Genomic DNA, 20782 nt, shown 5'->3' with positions numbered 1-20782 from the left:
GCTTTCATGGGTGCGTCGCGGCCCTTCTCCCGCTAACTAACCTCGGTCAGATCCTAGCCAGGTCAGGGACTACGACAGGGAGCCAGCCCAGACTTGGGGGAAGGGGGCAGAGCCCACCGCTGTGACTGGGGAAAGGCAGCGGGAGGTGGGGCTCCCCGGTGGCAGCTGCAGCTGGGGTGGGGACTCTGTGGGACTGAGAACAGGGGCCAGAGTCAAGTGTAAATGGGGAGGTTAGAGCCGCCCTAGGGATTATTCCCAGAGCACTGTTGTCCCCACGCGGGTGACATTTCACTGCGACCGCCTGGATAACCGGCCACAGATTGTTACAAAATACTGTCGTGATCTTTGAAACGGGCAACAGCAGAGGGTGGAATCCTTTGTTGGGCGGGACTGCACCCGGAGTCGCTACGGCCTGCCCGCGGGCAGAGCTGGCACCTGCCAGTCACTAACAGGGGCCGCAGGGACGGCACTGCCTGTCATGCCCTACGGGAGGAAGGGCAGAGGATTGGAGGGCGGGTCGGTTGGTGGCGGCCCTGCAGACGCGGGCCAGGCCTGCGCCCCCCCCACCCTAAGGCGTGCCGCGCTTGTCTGCCCGCAGAGCCCCCCGGCGCGGACCCGGACATGCTGCGGGCCGGCGCGCGCGGCTTCACTGGCTGCCTGTCTGCCCTGCGCTTCGGCCCGCCACTCCGCTCAAGGCTGTGCTGCGCCCCGGCGGCCCCGTCGCGGTCACCGTGCGCGGACACGTGGCCACTGCCTCCCAGTGCGCAGAGTCCAAGGGGACCACAGCCCCAGCGGGGGAGGCCAAACGCCCAATCGCAAGTGGCACAGGTGCGTGCCCCTCCTCCCGCAGTGGCGCTTGCTGCCCACGGTCTTCCACCCCGTCTGCCTCCCGGGGCTGCCCAGGCCCTCGGTGGGGTCGCGCGGCCCTGCTCTGGTCTGGGTTTCTTGCTCCTTCCCGCCCGCGCAGCGCGCTCTGCTCTCCTGTCAGATGTTTGCGAATGTCACCAAAGTCCTCTTCCCTCTGCCTCTGTCATTCTCCCTTTCTCTGCTGTAGGTGGCTCTGGACCGACAGACGGGGGTGAGCCCTTAGTTAGCGCTGACAGAAGTGACCCTGCTGTCATTGGAGGTAACAGGGCTGTGAACGACCTGGTCCTTGGCATTGCTGTCACCGCGGGCATAAACCCGTGTCCAGGAGTCCGAGCTGAGGGGCGAGGTCAATGGCGGGACACCCCTTTGCAGGCATTCTTCACGGGCTTGCCCCGATGTCAGCCTCTGCCCGGGCTCAGGGGCGCTGAGTGGAGAGAACCCATGGTAGGACCGAGACACTCTTTAAAGGATAGTTGCCGAACTACAGAGTAATAAGGTTTTTCATTTGAAAATACCCATTCATATCACTCAGGAGATCATGTACATATATGACATATTCACCTTTACTTCTTTGATCCAAAATAGCCAAGACCTCTCAGTCCATTCGCCCAAAACTTTAAAAAATAATATTAAAAGTAAAGCATTAGGTGAGTTTAGAACCACCTAAAGTGTGCAAGTTGTCATTTTCATAAACATAAAGATAGAACAACCTAAAGATTTTTCTAAACATAAATATGCAGAACTGTTTTCTGGTGTCAATCTTATCTTAGATTTACATATATTTATTTGTATTTCTAAAGTAACTATTCCATCTTAAATATCTCCCTCTGTATTCTCTGAAACAGAATTTATTTAGGCCTGCTTTAAAAAATGAATATTCAAGTCTCCTCCTTATGATTCAGAGAATGCTTATATTTATTAGACTACTGGAATGTGTCATTTGTAAACTCTATGGGCTGAGAGGGAGTGAGCTGCTCTCCATTTCATGGCTATTCCAGATAAGGGAGGTCAGCCCCAAGCTGGCAGATGCAGGTGGGTGTCCACTTTTCAGGCAGACCAGACTGCATCTGCCCCTTGGTTTCTGTTCATCAAGATGTCAGTTTTCTCCAGACTATTAGGAAGGTACTCAGATATTTTTACGTGCTGACCAAATCTGTGTAAGAATGTGAACTTGCCCATTCCTATCGTAATCGCTTCTGTTTTTCTAATGAATGAGGTATATGCTCTCCTGATTTCACAACTCCAGGAACAAAGAAACATATATGTTATTCATAATGTATACCTAAAAGGATTACTTTTGTGTTAAAATATAAATCAAGTCTTAATCCTGTTCTCATTTATTTTGAGTGAGAAGGCTTCAGTATAAAGCAAAAAGCCGATTTAAAATAAATCAACTTAAATGTGATTCATGTTTTCGAAATAGGAATCAAAGTCTAAACATGCAAAATGTCATGGTTGGTGCCATGTTTAGAGAGAGCAACGATGATAGGTTGGTGCTAGAATAGAAGGCGTGGTCTCTGGAGCAGTATTGCCTTTGGTTAAATATCATTGGCAAGTTGTACAAAGTAAGTAAGTTGCACCAATATTTTTCCCCTTGAAAAATCCTGCTTGGCTCCTTGCCACTTCCAGTCCATGAACAGGAGGAGAATGAGGCACAAACAAGTCAGCTGCAAGAGAAAGGGAGCAGGGGACAACAGTAGAAAAGACTGTTGTCCCCAACAACTCCTCGATCCCGCTTTCATTAGATAGAAACAGTAACCAACAGAAGAGCCAAAGAAGGCCAAACATTAGTCATAGCCCTGTAGATAACCAAGAAGGAAGGCAAAATATGTCTGGACAAGCAGTATATAGTTGAACAAGCACATTCAGAGGACTTATCTAAGTAGCCACAGGTGCTTTCTGGGGGAAAGGGGAGATAACGGAAAAATGAAGCAGGCGGCGTTCCACCCTGAGCGGGCCGGGCATTCCCAGCTGCTCAGCTTCAATGCCGTATATCGTCCTCTACCCTACAGCCTGTTACCAGTATGTGTTTTTCTTAAGGCTATGTCTAAATGTGCTTGGTAACTAGTAAAATTTCCCATGGGTTATATTTTAAGTAATACATTGTTCTAAGGTTCAGCTGAAGCTCCTGACAGACGGGAGGGAGAATCAGAGCACATGGGGTGTTAGGGAGGTAACAACTCAGGTTGCAGCTCCTGAAACTCACGTAGCTCTGCCTTTGATCTGTGTGGTGGCTGTGTGCTGCGTGGTTTGTCCACTGCCAAGTATACTGAGCTGCAGTGTAGAATCCTGTGTGGAATCCTCAGCCTTGTGTCCAAATGACCCCAGACCGCACCACATGTAAAGTACTTAGTCCGGTTAAAGAACCACCCCAGCAGGTGGATTTCTTCACGTGCTGCGCTCCATCACCTCTCCTCTTGCAAACAAAGGGAACAATATAGGAAGGGGAAGTAACCTAAATCATGTTCACACCTGGTACACCGGAGATCATGGAGTTTTTCTTGCCATGGGATCCATCATGTCAATGAACAGGCAGAGAAGGACACAGATGTGTAGATGGATGGAGAGACAGACAGACCTAAGTGATTGTCACAAACGCATTCACAGTTGGATTGCTGAAAGGAGGGTTATAGAAGGCATCAGATGCATTAGTCACATCATCACCGTCTCTTCAGAGAGCAAATGAAGACAGAGGTTGCTCTAGAACCCTACCAAGTCTCAGAGAATGAGCAAGCTAGTACTCAGTTACATACACAATAACATTCTGGGTATTTGAGGATAACAGTGACAGTGATTGGATAACCAAGTGGCCTGGTCACTGTTATTGAGTTCCTGTCCCTGACACTAAAATTGGATACAATGTAGCTCTTCAAAGAGAAGTCCTGTAAAAAAATTTAAGAGTAATTAAAGTGACAACTCTTTGTTGTCAGGTGAGGTACAAGGTGTAGTGAACGTGTTGACTGTTGTACTTGTTAGTATTTAAGAACCTTTCCAGAGGCTTTGAGCATCTGATCAGGAATCCCTGTGACCAGAGGCACCCACTGAGCTGTGAGTCTGTTGGGCTCCATTATGCTCTTTATCTCTGTCCCAGAGCATAGTGAAGAATCTTCACTTAACAACATGAATTTGGATTCAGTTAACTGAACAGGAATGCATTTTCTAACATTTTCTAACTGCAATATCAATGCCTGTGTCAGCCATCTCAAAAGTGTTTGACTGATGGACACTGTTTTGGTACCTCCCTGCTTCGGTATGGATTAACATTCATTCTTTAATGAATATGGCAGCTTGAGCAAACCCCTCTAGGCCTCATCTGACCATCCCAACCCTGACAGCCCTTGAAAAAAATCAGAGGAAATTTTAAAACAATACTTGGTGCTCAAGCCTCCCACTGAAGATTCTGAGCTATCATCTGCTGTGCAGCCAAAGTTGAGATGCACTGACACAGCTAACACTTCAGTACTTAAAGCATTACCAGCAAAAGATGCCAAATAATCTACTTTCCCTGTTGCTGAACATTGTCTCTCTTTCTACAAATTTTTAATATAGTGGTATATCGGTTATCTACTGCTGCCTGACAGATCACCACCCACTTAGAGCTTAACCCAACTCCTTTTTAGTATGTCCCAGTTTCTGTGGGTCAGGAGTCTGGGCAGAGCTTAGCTGGGTCCTCTGCTCAGTGTTCACAGAAGCCTGCAGTGAAGGTGTCAGTCAGCATTGAGGTCTCATCTGGAGATTCCTCTGGGGAAGTATCCACTTCCTCCTCCTCATGGGTGTTGACGGCATCCAGAGTCTTGTAGCTGTAGGACCGAGAGCGTCTCAATTTTCACTGGCTGCCCTTAGCACCTAGAGTTTACCTGTAGTTCCGTGCCATGTAGGGATTCCCATATGGACTCCCACCATGACTGCCTGCCCCCTTACCGCCAGCAGGAAGAGGGACAGTTCCATAAAATAGGTGCTACCATCTCACATACCATAATCACATAACCTAGGTACAGTGCATCACCTCTGTTGTTTTCATTGGTTAAAAACAAGCCACAGGCCCTACACACAGCAAAAGAAGGGGATCATGCTCAAGGCATGGCCCCCAGCAGCAGAGATCACGAAACATTTTTAGCCTCATAGAAGGAACTGGTGTACTCACCACAGAACTGTAAATCAGCAGAATATCAGCAGCATATCTTTTTAATGTACTTGTACATAAGTACTTAATTACTCTATGACAAGTCTATACACTCCATCCTTTTAAAATAATGAAAACGTGCCCGCTTGTTAGCATGAAGTGAGGGCATGACCTAGAGGCCATGCTGTGGTTCTGAATTTTAACAGGTAGACACCAAGTGAAAGCTAGGCCAATAGATCTTTAACCTAAAGGCAAAGAACTGCTGTATCCAAAGGACGTGTGGACTTAGAACTCAGTGTTCCAGTAGGCCAGTGCCCACTTTCCTGATGATGCACGTGTGATGTACGTGAGCTTGCTATAAGCTACGTGAGTCCAGCACGTTACAAGTCTGTGTTCTGACTGTGCCTCCCCCTTCTCTCACCAGGTGTGATAGCGGTGGTGGTATTTGTCTTGCTCTGTCTCACCGCCGTGGCCACACGCATTTATCAGCAGAGATGGTTGTACCAAAAAAACGAGTCAACTGTTCCCCCGGCTGGAGACAGCGCTGAGACAGCTCTGAAGAGTGAGGTCAATGTGAAAAGCTCAGTCAGTGAGAGCCAGAGAGAGTACTTCTTCTGAAGGGCAGCTGCACCTCACTTCAGGCTCTGGTGACGAGACTTTCTCGCTAAGCGAGGGGACTCCCAGAAGATGAAGCCCCCCATGTCCCCATCCCCCGGACAGGTGGCCATCCTGCAGCACTGTCAGCTTGCTCAAATGCAGTCCTGGGAGACTCTGCTCCATGATGCTTCATGACCTGTGTGTGTAGAAGGACTCAGCAGTGCCCATTAACCCCTGTGCGGTGGTGTCTGACTGACTGGCCTGATTGTTGAAAATTCACACATGGTTTGCATAATGACTTTGCATTTGAAGTGAGAACAAGGATGTGAGGTGTGGTCCTACTCTTTTAAAAATGAGACCTGGAGGGGCGCCTGGGTGGCTCAGGGGGTTAAGCCTCTGCCTTCGGCTCAGGTCATGATCTCAGGGTCCTGGGATCGAGCCCCACATTGGGCTCTCTGCTCAGGGAGCCTGCTTCCCTCCCTCTCTGCCTGCCTCTCTGCCTACTTGTGATCTGTCTGTCAAATAAATAAATAAAATCTTTAAAAAAAAATGAGACCTGGAAGTTTATAAAAGTCAAAGTTGGACCCTAGTGTTGTGTGTTGCATGCAAATCTGTAATTTGCCTCCTCTATCGATCACCTGCAGATGCTTCTAAAGCCGGGAAGTGCTTCTCCAACATTCTGGGAGTGCGTTTCTATCTCCATTTGAACCAAAGCCCACGGGCCAAAAATGCACTAACAACCTAGAAAAAAACATTTTTTTTGGCTGATTGTTTTTATGATCTGTCTCTTTAAAGTCACTTTGCATACATTTTTAGTGATGAAATGAATATTGAATGCCAGCTATGAAATTGTAGTATTTTATTCATTTACGGAACAGAAAAATTCATAGGTAGCAAAGCACGTAAAGCATCCTAGTCTGCGCTACTTTGCTTTTTTTCTTTGTAATTCATCGTTTTAATCTTTGTAAATTATGATAAAGATCAGCTGATGATCTCCCCAACATGTATATTTTCTAACTGAAATAGTGCCCAAGTATAAACTGGCCTGAACACTGCAAATGTATCCTTCCTCCCTTTCATCAGAATGAACTTAATCCTTTTTTTTAAAGATTTTATTTATTTATTTTACAGAGAGAGAGAGAGAGATCACAAGTAGGCAGAGAGGCAGGCAGAGAGAGAGGGGGAAGCAGGCTTCTCGCTGAGCAAAGAGCCCAATACGGGGCTCGATCCCAGGACCCTGAGATCATGACCTGAGCTGAAGGCAGAGGCTTAACCCACTGAGCCACGCAGGCACCCTTGAACTTAATCCTAAATTTGTTTCTTTCAAATGTGGGGTGCTATGGTCACAATTCTTTGCAGTCTTGTGGTTCTCTTGTTCTGAAGGTAGTCACAACAACTGGATATCTTGCAACTGTCTTTTCATTTACTTGGGAAAAGTCCCGTTTTGAACAAAAGCTCTCCATTTCTTTTTTCTAAATTCCGAGTTATCTAGGACAACCATTCTCTGAAATACCATCTCAGTCTAGTCACTGTTTGGAATGTCAGGGGAAGGGTGCTGATGCCAGGGAAAATGCAGGTTGTAGGATATGGACCCAATCTGTCATGCTGGTCAAGAATCTAGGATCTTGGAGTCAGAGTCATCCACCAGAGTGCCCAGAATCAACCAGTTCATTTCATATTCAAGGATATTTGCATACTCGGGCGTAAAGAATTTGTATTAACCACAGGAATTTTTCCAGTAACGACTTTTGTGGTAGTAGTCAGAGGATAATTGTATGGAGCTGACCATTTGCACTCACTAGCCATTTCTAAGTGAAATGTCTTGATAAGCCACTTGCCACATGCCTGCCAGGAATCATGTTGCTTCCTTTGACCACCGCAGGACCACCCAGAACTCCATACACTGAGCCTTGCAATGACCTTTGAGTGTATGCCTATTTTTCTGTGATTTTTTTAAACAATAGAAAAAGATGCCCTCTGTACTAAGCCTTTTCTCCAAACAAAACAAAACAAAACAAAACATAGTTTTCAATGAGGTTTAATAAGTCACCATAATATATTATCTCATAGTTTCTGTGGATCAGGAGCTGGGCACGGGTTTACTGTGTTTTCTGCAAGTCTGCTTTGAGGCATCAGCCAGGACTGTGTCCTCATCCAGAGACTCAGCTGGGGAAGTCCTTGGTCTTATGGTTATGGGCAGCATTCCATTCCTTACTGCTGGGAGATTCCTGGAAGCCTGTTTTTGCTCGAGACCAGCAAGACAGAGAGAGGGAAAGAGAGAGACAGAGACTCTAGAGCAAGTCTGCTAACAAGATGTAATTTTAAATACTGTAACATGATGATGGGAGTGAATGCCCATCCCCACTGCCAAATTCAGTTGGTGAGAAGCAAGTCCTAGGTCCTGCCCACACTGAAGAGGAGGGCATCACAGAAGGACTCGAACCAGCAGGCTGAGATCATGGGAGTCAGGTGAAAGTTAATCTACCACAGTACTATATTGAAGCTTCTTTAAGTGAAGAATGAAGAATTTTCAGGATCTGAATAGAGTAATATATGAAGAACCTACTTCGGTAAATGATATATACTCCCCCTGCCCCAAAAGTGGAGAAGGATTCAGCACAAAAATGATAGGTTCTAGTTAATGCACAGCTGACTGTTAACGCTCTGAAATCATGACAACTTTAACAAATGATCACAATAAGTTCCGGAAATGTTCATCACTTTGGTAGCTGGCATTTTGCAGATTTATAGATAGTGAAATTAATTGTATTCTCTCTTTTTAAAAGAGAAAACAAAATATTTGTACCAAACTGCAGTGATGTATCACCCAGTTTACTGATTTGTAAAATTTACCTGCTTTTTGTTAATGAAATAATCTTTTTGAATTAAATAAAGAAAATATTTTAAGAGAAATTGAATGAAATTTGAATTATGAAATTATATTCATTTTCCCCTAAAATATTAAAAATTGTTCAAATGCATATATTCTGTTGTGGTGTGTGTATTATTTCATCTCTGCTGTATGTAGAGAGTACTATGCTCTGTTAATATGATTTGCTAATGTGTTTAATTGTCAAACACAAAGTAAAACATAAAGTGCCTCGTATTTACTGATTACTACGACTTAAAATACCTATGAATATAGGTATTTATACCTTTGCCAGAGAACAATAATTTAGCATTCAGTAAGTTGTTTGTTGAATGTTTACTATGTACTCAAAACAGGTTACACAAGATTTACTCCCAGAGCTGGGTTTCTAGAGCACTATAAATATACAAATCCCAGTTTGCAAATAACACCTTTCAATGAAATAAATGTTCAAAGATAATAATTCCCCAAGTTTTATTTCCAGATGGTAAAGGAAAATAGCACATAATTAACACATTATTGGGACTAGAACTTCAGAACCCCTGCTTATTCCATGAAGAAGTAAAGCCCCCTTCACTACCGCCCCAGGATTATGTAGCTGTAGAGAAAAACATGTTGGGGCATTCTGTGCATCTAGGATAATCACCATTTCTGGAATTTCTGTTTGCTTGTTTTCTTTCCTTACAGAATATCTGGTAGATCATTGTTTTCCATGGATTTCTTTAAGAATAAAATATAAAGTTCAGGATTCTTACCCTGAAGGAGGACAAACGTGATGGAGGTACTTTCCTGTATAGGCATAAACTGACAGTGATGATGTGACTGGGATGTTGAAATAGTCTTCCCACACAGGGTCCGTGGACCATGTTCCCGCACAGGGGGCGTGGACCGTCTTCCAACACGGAGGGCCGTGGACCCATAATGAATGAACACGTTTATTGCATTGCCTAATCTGTTCACAGTGCATGTAACTAACATGTTAAGAAGTCCCTGGGTGCTCTCCGTGGTCCTGGCGGTCTCCTATGCCAGCCTGGCTTATCAGGTGTGGCAACATGGGAGGAAGAATTAGGAAGATAGTGATAAACATGAAGTGGTCTGCCTTCCAAATGAGGAAATGGACTTGGTGTGTATGTGTGTCCACAGCTCCCCTGGAGACCATGGGCTCATTTTCAAGCTCTAGGGCATTGGAAGATTCTCTACACATTGAAAATACTACAGCTGAACAAAAACGTTATTAGTGTTAGATCTTCGGGCTACTTAAACCCACATATGAGTATTACGACATTTTGTGGGGGACGAACGTATTCATAAGCACTGACTTAACCCTTGGGAGGGCTTAGCGCAGCACCTAACCTACAGTGAGTCTGTTAGTTTACTGCTTCTGTTGAGTCAGCTGAGGCTTTGGAGATCTCATACATATAAAGTATACTGAAGTGGGAATGAAAGTGGTTATTTGGGTATCTTTTTTAGATATAAACAGTTGACTGATAGTTCAGACCCCATGGGAAAGATTCATTAACTGAAAGTAACTCATTAATAACCATCTTACATCCAAGTTAATGATGTGGGAGCCACTTTATCCATGCTTACAGGGGAGTAAGAGGAACTGCAGATGCAGTCGTTCAAGTCATGGGACACTCGCAGTCACAGGAGCAGGAACCAGCCGGGCCAGGTCCCAATTTCCAGCCTCATCTGGGGCTGCACACAGGGATCAGACTTAGGGAGAAGGACCCCGACCTAGGGTTTCTCAGCTGCAGGATTACTACCCTTGTTATATGCAAATTCAGGGATTCAACCCAGAATCCTATACTCAAGAGAAGATTTGTGAAAAGGGAGTGTGAAGGGAAGACACTTTGGATAACTAAAAGTGAGTACGTCTTTACATGGAGATCTTCATTAACGACATTTTAAAGCAACATGGCTACAAAAGTTGGGTATTCATTCTTTCTGATGGAGGCATAATACTCCATAGTGTATATGGACCACATCTTCCTTATCCATTCATCTGTTGAAGGGCATCTTGGTTCATAGTTTGGCAACCGTGGCCATTGCTGCTATAAACATTGGGGTACAGATGGCCCTTCTTTTCATGACATCTGTATCTTTGGGATAAATACCCAGGAGTGCAATGGCAGGGTCATAGGGAAATTCTATTTTTAATTTCTTGAGGAATCTCCACACTGTTCTCCAAAGAGGCTGCACCAACTTGCATTCCCACCAACAGTGTAAGAGGGTTCCCCTTTCTCCACATCCTCTCCAACACATGTTGTTTCCTGTTTTGTTAATTTTGGCCATTCTAACTGGTGTAAGGTGATATCTCAATGTGGTTTTAATTTGAATCTCCCTGAGGGCTAATGATGATGAACATTTTTCCATGTCTGATAGCCATTTGTATGTCTTGATGGGAGAAGTGTCTGTTCATATCTTCTTCCCATTTTTTGATATGTTTGCGTGTTTTGTGTGTGTTGAGTTTGAGGAATTCATTATAGATCCTGGATATCAACCTTTTGTTGCAACATGGATGGGACTGGAAGAGATTATGCTGAGTGAAATAAGTCAAGCAGAGAGAGTCGATTATTATATGGTTTCACTTATTTGTGGAGCATAACAAATATCATGGAGGACAAGGGGTGTTAGAGAGGAGAAGGGAGTTGGGGTAAATTGGAAGGGGAGGTGAATCATGAGAGACTATGGACTCTGAAAAATAATCTGAGGGGTTTGAAGTGGCAGGGGGGTGGAAGGTTGGGGTACCAGGTGGTGGGTATTATAGAGGGCATGGATTGCATGGAGGACTGGCTGTGGTGAAAAAACGATAAATACTGTTTTTCTGAAAATAAATAAATTGAAAAAAAAAGCAACATGGCTCAGTAGAAATTTTTATGAGGATAGAAAATTAGCCACCAGCCACATGTGGTTATCAATAAGTATGCAAAATGTGGCTACTCTGACTGGGGAACCCCATGTAAATGTTAATGTTAATGTTAATCACCTTCAATTTGGTGTGCCTGGGTGGCTAAGTGGGTTAAAGCCTCTAGGTCATGATTTTAGGGTCCTGGGATGGAGCCCCACATTGGGCTCTCTGCTCCGCAAGGAGCCTGCTTCCTCCTCTCTCTCTACCTGCCTCTCTGCCTACTTGTGATCTCTGTCAAATAAATAAATAAAATCTTTTAAAAAATCACCTTAAATTTAAATAACCACATGTGACTAACGGCTACTATGTGGGTCAACACGGATCAAAGGATGTGTCCTGAGCACAAAAACAGCAATTGTAAAAACAGCAGGGTCTGGGATGCAGGAAGGAAGGAAGGGCACAGAGTATAATATGTGGATAAACTGCAAGAAAATTGTTCAAAATAATAATACTGATACCTTTGTAGGATTTTTAAAAAGAATTAACATGTGGATAAGCTGGTGAATCTAGAAACTATAATACTAATGACGTTGTAATTGCATATGGCTCCGCTTCATTTGTTCTAGGTTCTTATGCTGGTAGCAAGAGTCCAGATAGGGGCGTAACTGAAAAAGAGAGATTCTGCTCTAAGAAGACCAGTAGTGAACCATAAGGGCACACATGGCAGGGGAGATTATCTCGGGTGTTCTGGGCTGAGCTCAGACAGCTAGTGAGCGACACCTCTGATGACCCAGCAATCCTTCCCTTTACAGGGTCCAAAGTACTCAGGGGACAGAGAGGTGTTCAAAGGCTATCCTCTGTGTCTGTTTCTTCCTCACAACCTCAGCAGTGAGTGGTGTGGAGTGTATTGGACTGGGTGGTCCTTTCCTCTCTGGGGGAAGCATCCCAGCCAAGACCCCAGACATCAGTAGTCAAAACTCCTCTCACAAAGTCCAAGTTCTGGTGGACTCAAGTTCTACCCTTACTCAAGGACTAAGTACTTCCAATGTAATCCCACATATTTGGGGGGGGAAATAAACAAACAAAAGACACATTCTTGATAATAAAGCCAGACAAAGGTAAAAAAAGACGAGGTTCGAAGGTTGCTGGTTCAAGGCTATACACCAAGAACATCTGTGGAATCTTGTCAAATGCCTTTTCTGCCCCAACCAGGGTGGCCATGTGGTTTTGACCTTCTCTCTGTGCATGTGGTGATCTGATTGATTTTCATGTGTTGAATCATGCTTCTATTCCAGGAATAAACCCCACTTGGTTGTGCTGTATAATCCCTTTAATATGCCATTGAATTCAGTTTCCTTGTATTTGCTGGGGGCTTTTGTACCAATATTTATCAGAGATACTGGGCTGTAATTTTCTTTTCTTGCAGTTTATTTGTCTTGCTTTGGTCTAAAGGTGATACTGACCTCCGAGGATGAGCTTCAAAGTGGTCTCTCCTTTTCAATTTTTTGGAAGGCTTTCAAGAGAATTGGTGTTAATTCTTCTTTAATAGGTAGAATTCTTTAGTGAAGCCATCTGGTCCTGGGCTTTTCCTTGTGGGAAGGTTTTTGATCACAGATTCAATCTCCTTAATACTTATTGGTCTGTCCAGATTTTCCAGTTCATGATTCAGCCCTGGTAGGTTGTGAGTTTGCAGGAATGTTTCCATTTCTTTTCATTACCCAATTTCTGGGCATACCATTTTTCACAGCATGCTCTTATAACCCTCTTTACTTCTGTGGCACTGGTTATAATGTCCCCTCTTTATTTTTCTTTTCTGATTTTATTTATTTCAATGTTCTCTGTTTTTTTTTTTCCTTACTTAACCTAGCTAAGAATTTGTCAAATTTTTGATCTTTTCAAAAACAACCCTCAGTTTTATTGAAGAACGCTGTTGTTTGGTACAGTTCAGATGCGCCTTGAGGACATGATATTAAGTGGGATAAGCCAGTCACAAAAAATAAAAATACTGTGTGATTCCATTGGTATGAGGAACCTAGAGTAACCACATTTATAGAAACAGATACTAGGGATTATGTTTACCATGAGATGAGGGGAAGGGGAATTGTTTAGTGAGTACAGAGATTCAGTTTGCAGGATGGAAATGTTCTGGAGATCCGTTTCATGAAAAGGTGAATATATTTATCAGGACTGATCTGAACAGCACTCTTAAAAGTGGTTACAGTAGAAAATTTTATGTGGTGTGTTGTTTTTTTATTACAATTAACACACACACACACCCCTAACGGAATCCTGCTTTATCTCTAACCAAAGGAACAGGGAAGGGGCAGCCCATCGAGGAAGAAAACTTTTCAGGTAACTATTCCACTCTCGATCACAGCACAGGGAAACCCGTAGTCCCACTCTCAACATGCCAGCAGAGTCAGGTGCAGATCCTAGAATTCCCTCGTGAGGCTTTTGCACACAGTCCCAACACATGCTCATGACCAGGACAGTGTCGAAGAAGGTCTGCTGAGCGGTCAGGACTTCCGTCCCCCAAAGTCCTATTGCAGATAGCACATGGGAGCCTGGATTCCCTCCTTACCCAGCAGCAAGGTTCCCTCACAGGGACGCTGGGGGAGGAGGCCTGGTAGATAACTGGGTTTTCCCTAAGTGCCTAGGGAAATCCAACAAGGCCAATCCTCCTCCCAGGCACATTGTTGGAGGCCACGGGGGAGCAGTCACAAGACGCCACCACCTATCCCAGCTGGGGAAGTATCACACAGGCCCCAGTGTGTGGTCACACCCCCCACCCCTGCCTAAAAGTAATGAGGACCCCGTCATGGGGTTGGGGCTAAAGGGGGCCAAATAGGGAAACTTCCCTTCTGCCCCTACCTGGCAGACATAAGCTGGCATTCCCCACTTCCTCTACAGATGAGTGTTAAAGTAAGCCAGCTCACACAGTAGCTTTCAATAAGATCCAGAGTCTTACCACGTAATGCCCAAGATGTCCAGGCTTCAGAAGAAAACCATTTGTCACACAAAGAACCAGGGGAGATCTCTGAATGAGGAAAGGCGGTCAAGGATGTGAAGACTGAGGTGACAGCACTGTTAGAATTATCCAACAGATATGTTAAGTGAGCTAGCATATGAGAACCTCAACAAGCAATTATGAGCCCCCTTGAAACAAAATAGAAAACAGTTATTTCTCATAGTTCAGTCTTGGCAGAGAAATAGACCACTTATAGAGGAACCAAATGAGACACGTAGAAGTGCAGAATATAACAACCAAAATAAAAAGCTCAGGGCATGACACAATAACAGAGAGGAGGGTGAAGGAACAGGAAGATAGAGAAATAGAAATTAGCCAGTTTGAACAAGAGACTGAGAGCAGTCTGAAAAAATGCACGCAGCCTCAGGACCCCATGGCACTGTAACAGAAGCTCCAGTGTACGTGTCCTCGGAGCCTTGGGATGACAGAAGGACGTTGGGCTGAAAATGTATTCAAAGAAGTACCAGCCTCGCAGCAGCATAGATGGACCTGGATGGTATCATGTGAAGTAACACATTAAGTCAACTGGAGAAAGACAAAGGCCGTGCAGTTTCATTTACACGTGAAATCTAGAAAACAAAACAAATGAACCAACAAATAAACAAAAAGCAGAATTGGTACTATAAATCCAGAGAACAAACTCACGGTGGCCAGAGTGGAGGGGTGGGGGCTGGGTAAAAAGGGGATCAGGAGGTACAAACCTCCAGTTAGAAAGGGAAGATTCGTGGGTGGGAAGTGCAGCTCAGGGAGTGTAGTCGGGAACTTCGTAATGACCGTAGGGTGACAGATGGTGAGGGCGTCCTCACAACTGTCAGATCACTCTGTTGTACCCCCGAGACCAACACGATTCTATGTGTCAACTGCACTTCAGCAAGGAAAAAGAAACAGTGGCTTGAAGAAAACTTCTGAAATTTGGCAAAAGACATAAATTTGCAGAGACAAGATTGCCAGCAAAACCCAATGAGTTCTAACCCACCTGTTGTCATCAATCTCCCCCAAACAGAAGACACGACCTCAGAAAAGCCTCAAGAGGGAACCATCACCTCACCTCAGGGCAACACCACTTCAAACATAGGGGATTTCCTACAGCAACCATGGGGGTCCAGAAGGAAGTTGCATAGTATTGCTCGGGTACTGGAAGAAAAGACTTGTCCACTCAGAGTTCTCTGTCTACCCAAAATGTCCTTCAGGAGTGAAGGGGAAATCAGGACATTTTCAGATGGAGAAAGGGACGGCAGAAGAAAGTGCTTTACACAGAGTGGATGACAAAAGAAGAAATCTTGAAACACCAAGAAGGAAAAAAAAGGACACGATAGACAGAAATATGGGGGATCAAGGGATTTTTGTTCTCCCCTTGAACTATTTAAATTATGTTGGATGGTGAAAGTAAAAATCACAACACAGTGTGATGAATTTCTGAAAGCGTGACTAGGAAATGTCTGAGACAACTATAACCAGGAAGAGTAAAGGGACCTCATTTCAACAGCAGACCCCCGTCATTTATGTGTGTAAAATGTAGCACCTAGAGTGGCCACTAGAAAGCTATGCAGGAGACACTCTCCAAAACACTAGAGATAAATCAACATGAATTCTAGAATGCTCAAGAAACCCACAGGAAGGCAGGAAAAAGGGTTAAAAAACAAACAAACAAACAAACAAACAAACAAAACCCTAAAATCAAAGAGAAGAAACAGGACACAAAAATTAAATGATGGACTTAAGCCTAACAAAAGGGATTATTTTTATATAACTGGTCCAATAAACCAATGAAATTACCAAACACCAAAAAGACGGGCAGAATGGAATAAAAATTGAGACTCGGAAACATGTTGTCTATGAGAAATTCATCTTCAATATAATAATAGAGGCAGGTTGGAAGAAAAAGGATGAAGAATGTCACATTGCGCACATATTCATCAGCAGGAAGCAGTCCATTATCAGCTAAAATAGACTTCGGGGCACAGACTCATGACTAACACATATATGTAAAGATACACATATGGTTTTATATATATACATATATATATATGTATATATATAAAGAGAACCCAATACATACATTGGATTCTCTTTTTTCCTGGTCCTTATGTTCTACACAGTCACAGTGAACACTGAATTAGTGAATACTGAAACATCTTCCCTAGGGAAAATTGTGGATGTGCGCACGTGCACACAAACACCCCTCCCCCATAGATTAAAACCTTAGATCCTAAGAGCAATTCATTGTTTTTCTTTATTTTATGAGAGAGAAAGGAGGGTTCAGAAGTGTTAAGGAGTTGCCTGAGGCCACCCCCACAACCCCGAGCAGGTGTCAGAGTGGATGGTGCTTCCTTTACACTGTGCTTTCCCTGCTGTCTGTGTCTTCTGTCCATCTCTGTCTGAAAGCCAAGACAAGAAAGCTGTCCATGCCCCACTGTCACTCAGCAGGAAAAAAGTGTGCTGGGTGAAGAATTTTTCAACACCCTGTGCATGTTCGTGAATGAATGGCTTGAAAGCAGCTAAGTATTGACTTTGGAGTATGAGTCAGTTTTAGTGAATAGGTAAATTTTAAATACAGAATCATTGAATTATATGCTTTTTCTTTTTTTTTAATTTTTAAAAAAATTTTTTATAAACATATAATGTATTATTAGCCCCAGGGGTACAGGTCTGTGAATCGCCAGGTTTACACACTTCACAGCACTCACCATAGCACATGCCCTCCCCAATGCCCATTACCCAACCACCCTCTCCCGACCCCCCTTCCCCAAGCAACCCTCCATTTGTTTTGTGAGATTAAGAGTCTTATATGGTTTATCTCCCTCCCAATACCATCTTGCTTCATTTATTCTTTTCCTAGCCCTCAAACCCCCACGTTGCATCTCTACTTCCTCATATCAAGGAGATCATATGATAGTAGTCTTTCTCTATTTCAATAAGCATAGTACCCTTTAGTTCCATCCATGTTTTCACAAATGGCAAGATTTCATTTCTTTTGATGGCTACATAGTATTCCAGTGTGTGTGTGTGTGTGTGTGTGTGTGTGTGTGTGTGTGTGTGTATACCACATCTTCTATATCCATTCATCTGTTGATGGACATCTAGGCTCTTTCTATTCTTTGGCTATTGTGGACATTGCTGTTATAAACATTCGGGTGCACATGTCCCTTTGGACCACTATTACGTGCTTTTTCTTATAGAGATAATTCAAGTACCATGAATGTTACCTGTGTCAAGTGTATACACAGAGTTGTGTACCCATCAACACTCTCTAAATCCGGAACATTCCATCACCCCCCCAGCAAAGAAACCACAGACAGATTAGCAGTCTCTCCCCACATGCCTCCTTCCCCCAGCCCCTGGCAATGACTGATTTATTGCCTTTCTCTATGGGTTTCTTTTCCTGGACATCTCATAGAAGCTGCAATTCACAATACGTGGCTTCTGACGTCTGGCTTCATTCACTTACCATCATGCATTTTGGGCTGAATCTTGTTGTGGCATGAGTCAGTAGTTCATTCCATCCTACGGCTTGTGTAGTAAAGAATTTCACTGCCCTTTGTCCCCAGCTCCTGGGAGACAACCTCCCAATCTTTAGAATTTCTCAAGAGTTAGAAAGTCATTGTGGGTCCCCTCACACCACAGCTGCTAGAGTTTGCTCCCAGATAGCTTGTGGTAGGGCTAGCCACACTGACAATCTCAGGGCGGGCTCACCTAATGAGCCAGATGATGTCAGCCTGACCTCTGAGAATGAACTGGGGCTGAAGAATGTGGTCAGTTACATGGGCAGTGGTTCAGTCAATCAGGTCCATGTGATAAAGCCCCAGGAAGCCCTCGGAACAGCAATGCTTGAGTGAATAGGTAAATTTTAAATACAGAATCATTGAATTATATGCTTTTTCCCGGCAGACCGTCCTCCATGTCTGCACTGCCCACATGCCAGGAGAGTAGAGCCTCTCAGAGGACTTGATGCTTGGAACCCTCCCTGTCCCAGACCCACTGTGCATGTTTCTTCCTTTGACTGGTTCTGATTTACCTTTTTGCTATAATAAAACTGGAAGTAGAGCGCTTTCCTGAGTTCTGTGGGTCACTGCAGCAGAGTGGCCAGACTTGAATGCATCTGTAGGGATACACAAGCTCGTAGCCACTCTGAAGTGAAGAGGGTCTCAGAGATTTCCAGACTTGGGCTGGTGTCTACTGTCTTGGGCAGATGGGGCAGTCTATAGGACTGTGCCTGTGACCTCCAGTTTTGTGGCCCCTGGGTAAGCTGATTGAGAGCCCATCGGATGGGTGCAAGATTCGTGTATCCATTTACCCACCTACGAACTTGAGGAGTTTCCACTCTTTGGGTGTTGGGAATGAAGCTGCTGGAAACACTGGTGCACAGACACCACACCACAGTGTGTGGACTTAGGTTTTCAGTGAGCTTGGGTGTACATCTGGGAGTGCATTTGCGGGGGTCCATGATAAGTCTATGCTCAACTTTCTAAGAAACTGCCCGTCATTGCCTAAGCCCAGTCCATGAAGATTTACTTTGTTTTTTTCTGGAAGGCTACAGTCTCAGTTCCTGAATGTCACTCTGTGGCCCACTATCAGTGGGTCTCTGTGCATGGTGTGTGTGGGGGGGACGGGCCGCACTCTTCTGCATGAGGATGTTCAGTTCTTCCCGCACTGCCTGTTAAGGAAGCTATTCTTTCCTCATTAAGTGGTCCTGGCACTCTTGTTAAAATCGATTGATAAATGTGAGGGCTTCTCTCTGAATTCTCAGTTCTGTGCCCTTGGTCTTTGTGTCTGTCCCTACCTACGTTCTGCATTCTCTTGGTCACTGTACTTTTGTAGCTGGTTTTGAGATCAGGAAATACAAGACCTTTACATTTTCCTTCTTTGTTTGTTTGTTTGTTTGTTTTCAAGATTAATTCCTCCTTTCTGGGCCTTTTGCATTTCATGTGAATTTTGGGATCATCCTTGTCTATTTATGCATGAAAGGCAGCTGGGATTTCGCTGGGGTGTGGAGTGAAGCCGCACCCCCGTTTGGAGACAGCCGCCTTGATGATGCTGCCTTCCAGTCCACGAGTGGGGGTGTCTTTCTGCTTCCTGACACCTGCTTTAATTTCTTCCAACACTGCTTCATAGCTTATGGTATACGAGTATCACACCTCTTTTGCTAAAATTATTCCTAGGTATTTTATTCTCAATTATGCTATTTGAAATGTAACTGTTTCCTTAATTTCATGTTGGACCATTTGTAGGTAATGCATTTTGTCAAATTCTTTTTATGCATTTATTGAGGTTATCATGTTTCTTCTGTTTGTTTTTTCCTTCTATCAGTCTGGTGTATGGTATTGATCGACGTTCAGTACAAGGCCAGCCTTGTTAAGATGTTAACACCTCCGGTCAACTTTGCATTGTTCCACTGAGCAGGTTGTGGGATGAAGGGGTGTGCGAGGAGGCGGGGGTTAGAACATTCCAGATGCCACTCTCTCACCAAGGGTTAGTGGCTTCTGTTGGACAGACGGCTATTGGTTTGTTCTCTGACTGGGTTCATTTCCAGAATTCAAAACTAATTACTTTGAATTGTTTGCTTGGCATTTGTTGTTTTGTTTTGTTTTCCTGGAAGACCAGCGTGCTGAGGTCCTCACTCTGCCATTGAAGAAACTGCACCTCAGTGTGTTTTGGACTCAGACGAGATTAACGACTCTCCTCCGATGTTCCAGAAATGGCACTGGTTCTCTCAGTTTGTAACTTTTTGTGATGTGCACAGAAGTGCTCTGCTAACTAACTTTGAGGAGACTGGCATTTTCCTAATTAATAGGGAAAAAACACAATTCCTCTCAAGTTAAATTTCTTCACGCTTGTGACCCCACTGTTTCATGTCAGCTGACATCCGATTCAGCACGACTCACCCGGGAAGAGCTGCTGGAGGTCGTCCCTGTCGATGATTCAGGTGCCCTTCAACAGGTCTCTGGAGGCGGGTGAGCTGACCCTGTACAATACCATTCATTATTTTACACCCTCAAGCATGTATCTTAATAATTTGTATTTAGCAGAAGTTGAATTCATGAGGAGCTATACATAGAAACAGAAATAAGCAACTCTAATTAATGGTTGTTGGAAGATGAAGCAGATTCTTAGGGGCTAAGCCAAGTGTGTAGACAGTGGCTGTGCTTGGCATTCAAGGCATCACAGCAGGCATGACTTTAGAAAATAGCAATTCTGTGCATTCATAAATATGAACTGTTTGGTTGGCATTTTGTTGTTTGTTGGCATTTTGTTGTTTTGTTGGTTTTCTTTTCTTTTTTTTCCCCCACCTGGAAGAGTGGTTTGCTGAGATCCTCACTCTGTCATTGAAGAAAGAGTGCATCTCAGTGTGTTTAGGGGTCAGACGAGATTAACAGCCCTGCAGTGAAGACTTCCAGCAGTAGAAATGTTCCTGAGACATGCGGTGTAGTTGTGGTGGAGGAAGATCTA

General features: G+C 44.2%; 1 long non-coding RNA gene across 1 annotated transcript; it reads left to right on the top strand.

The window, feature by feature from the left end:
- Positions 1 to 764: 764 nt before the first annotated feature.
- On the top strand, positions 765 to 6494 carry LOC309860456. The gene is made up of 3 exons (XR_014309382.1): positions 765 to 828; positions 1055 to 1126; positions 5415 to 6494. It is a non-coding gene; the product is annotated as an uncharacterized lncRNA (long non-coding RNA).
- Positions 6495 to 20782: the final 14288 nt, after the last annotated feature.

This window comes from Mustela nivalis (genome assembly GCF_964662115.1).
Source record: "Mustela nivalis genome assembly, chromosome: 2".
Taxonomy (NCBI): domain Eukaryota; kingdom Metazoa; phylum Chordata; class Mammalia; order Carnivora; family Mustelidae; genus Mustela; species Mustela nivalis.
The sequence above is the reverse complement of the archived record's forward strand: the minus strand, read 5'-3'. Positions and strand labels throughout refer to the sequence as shown.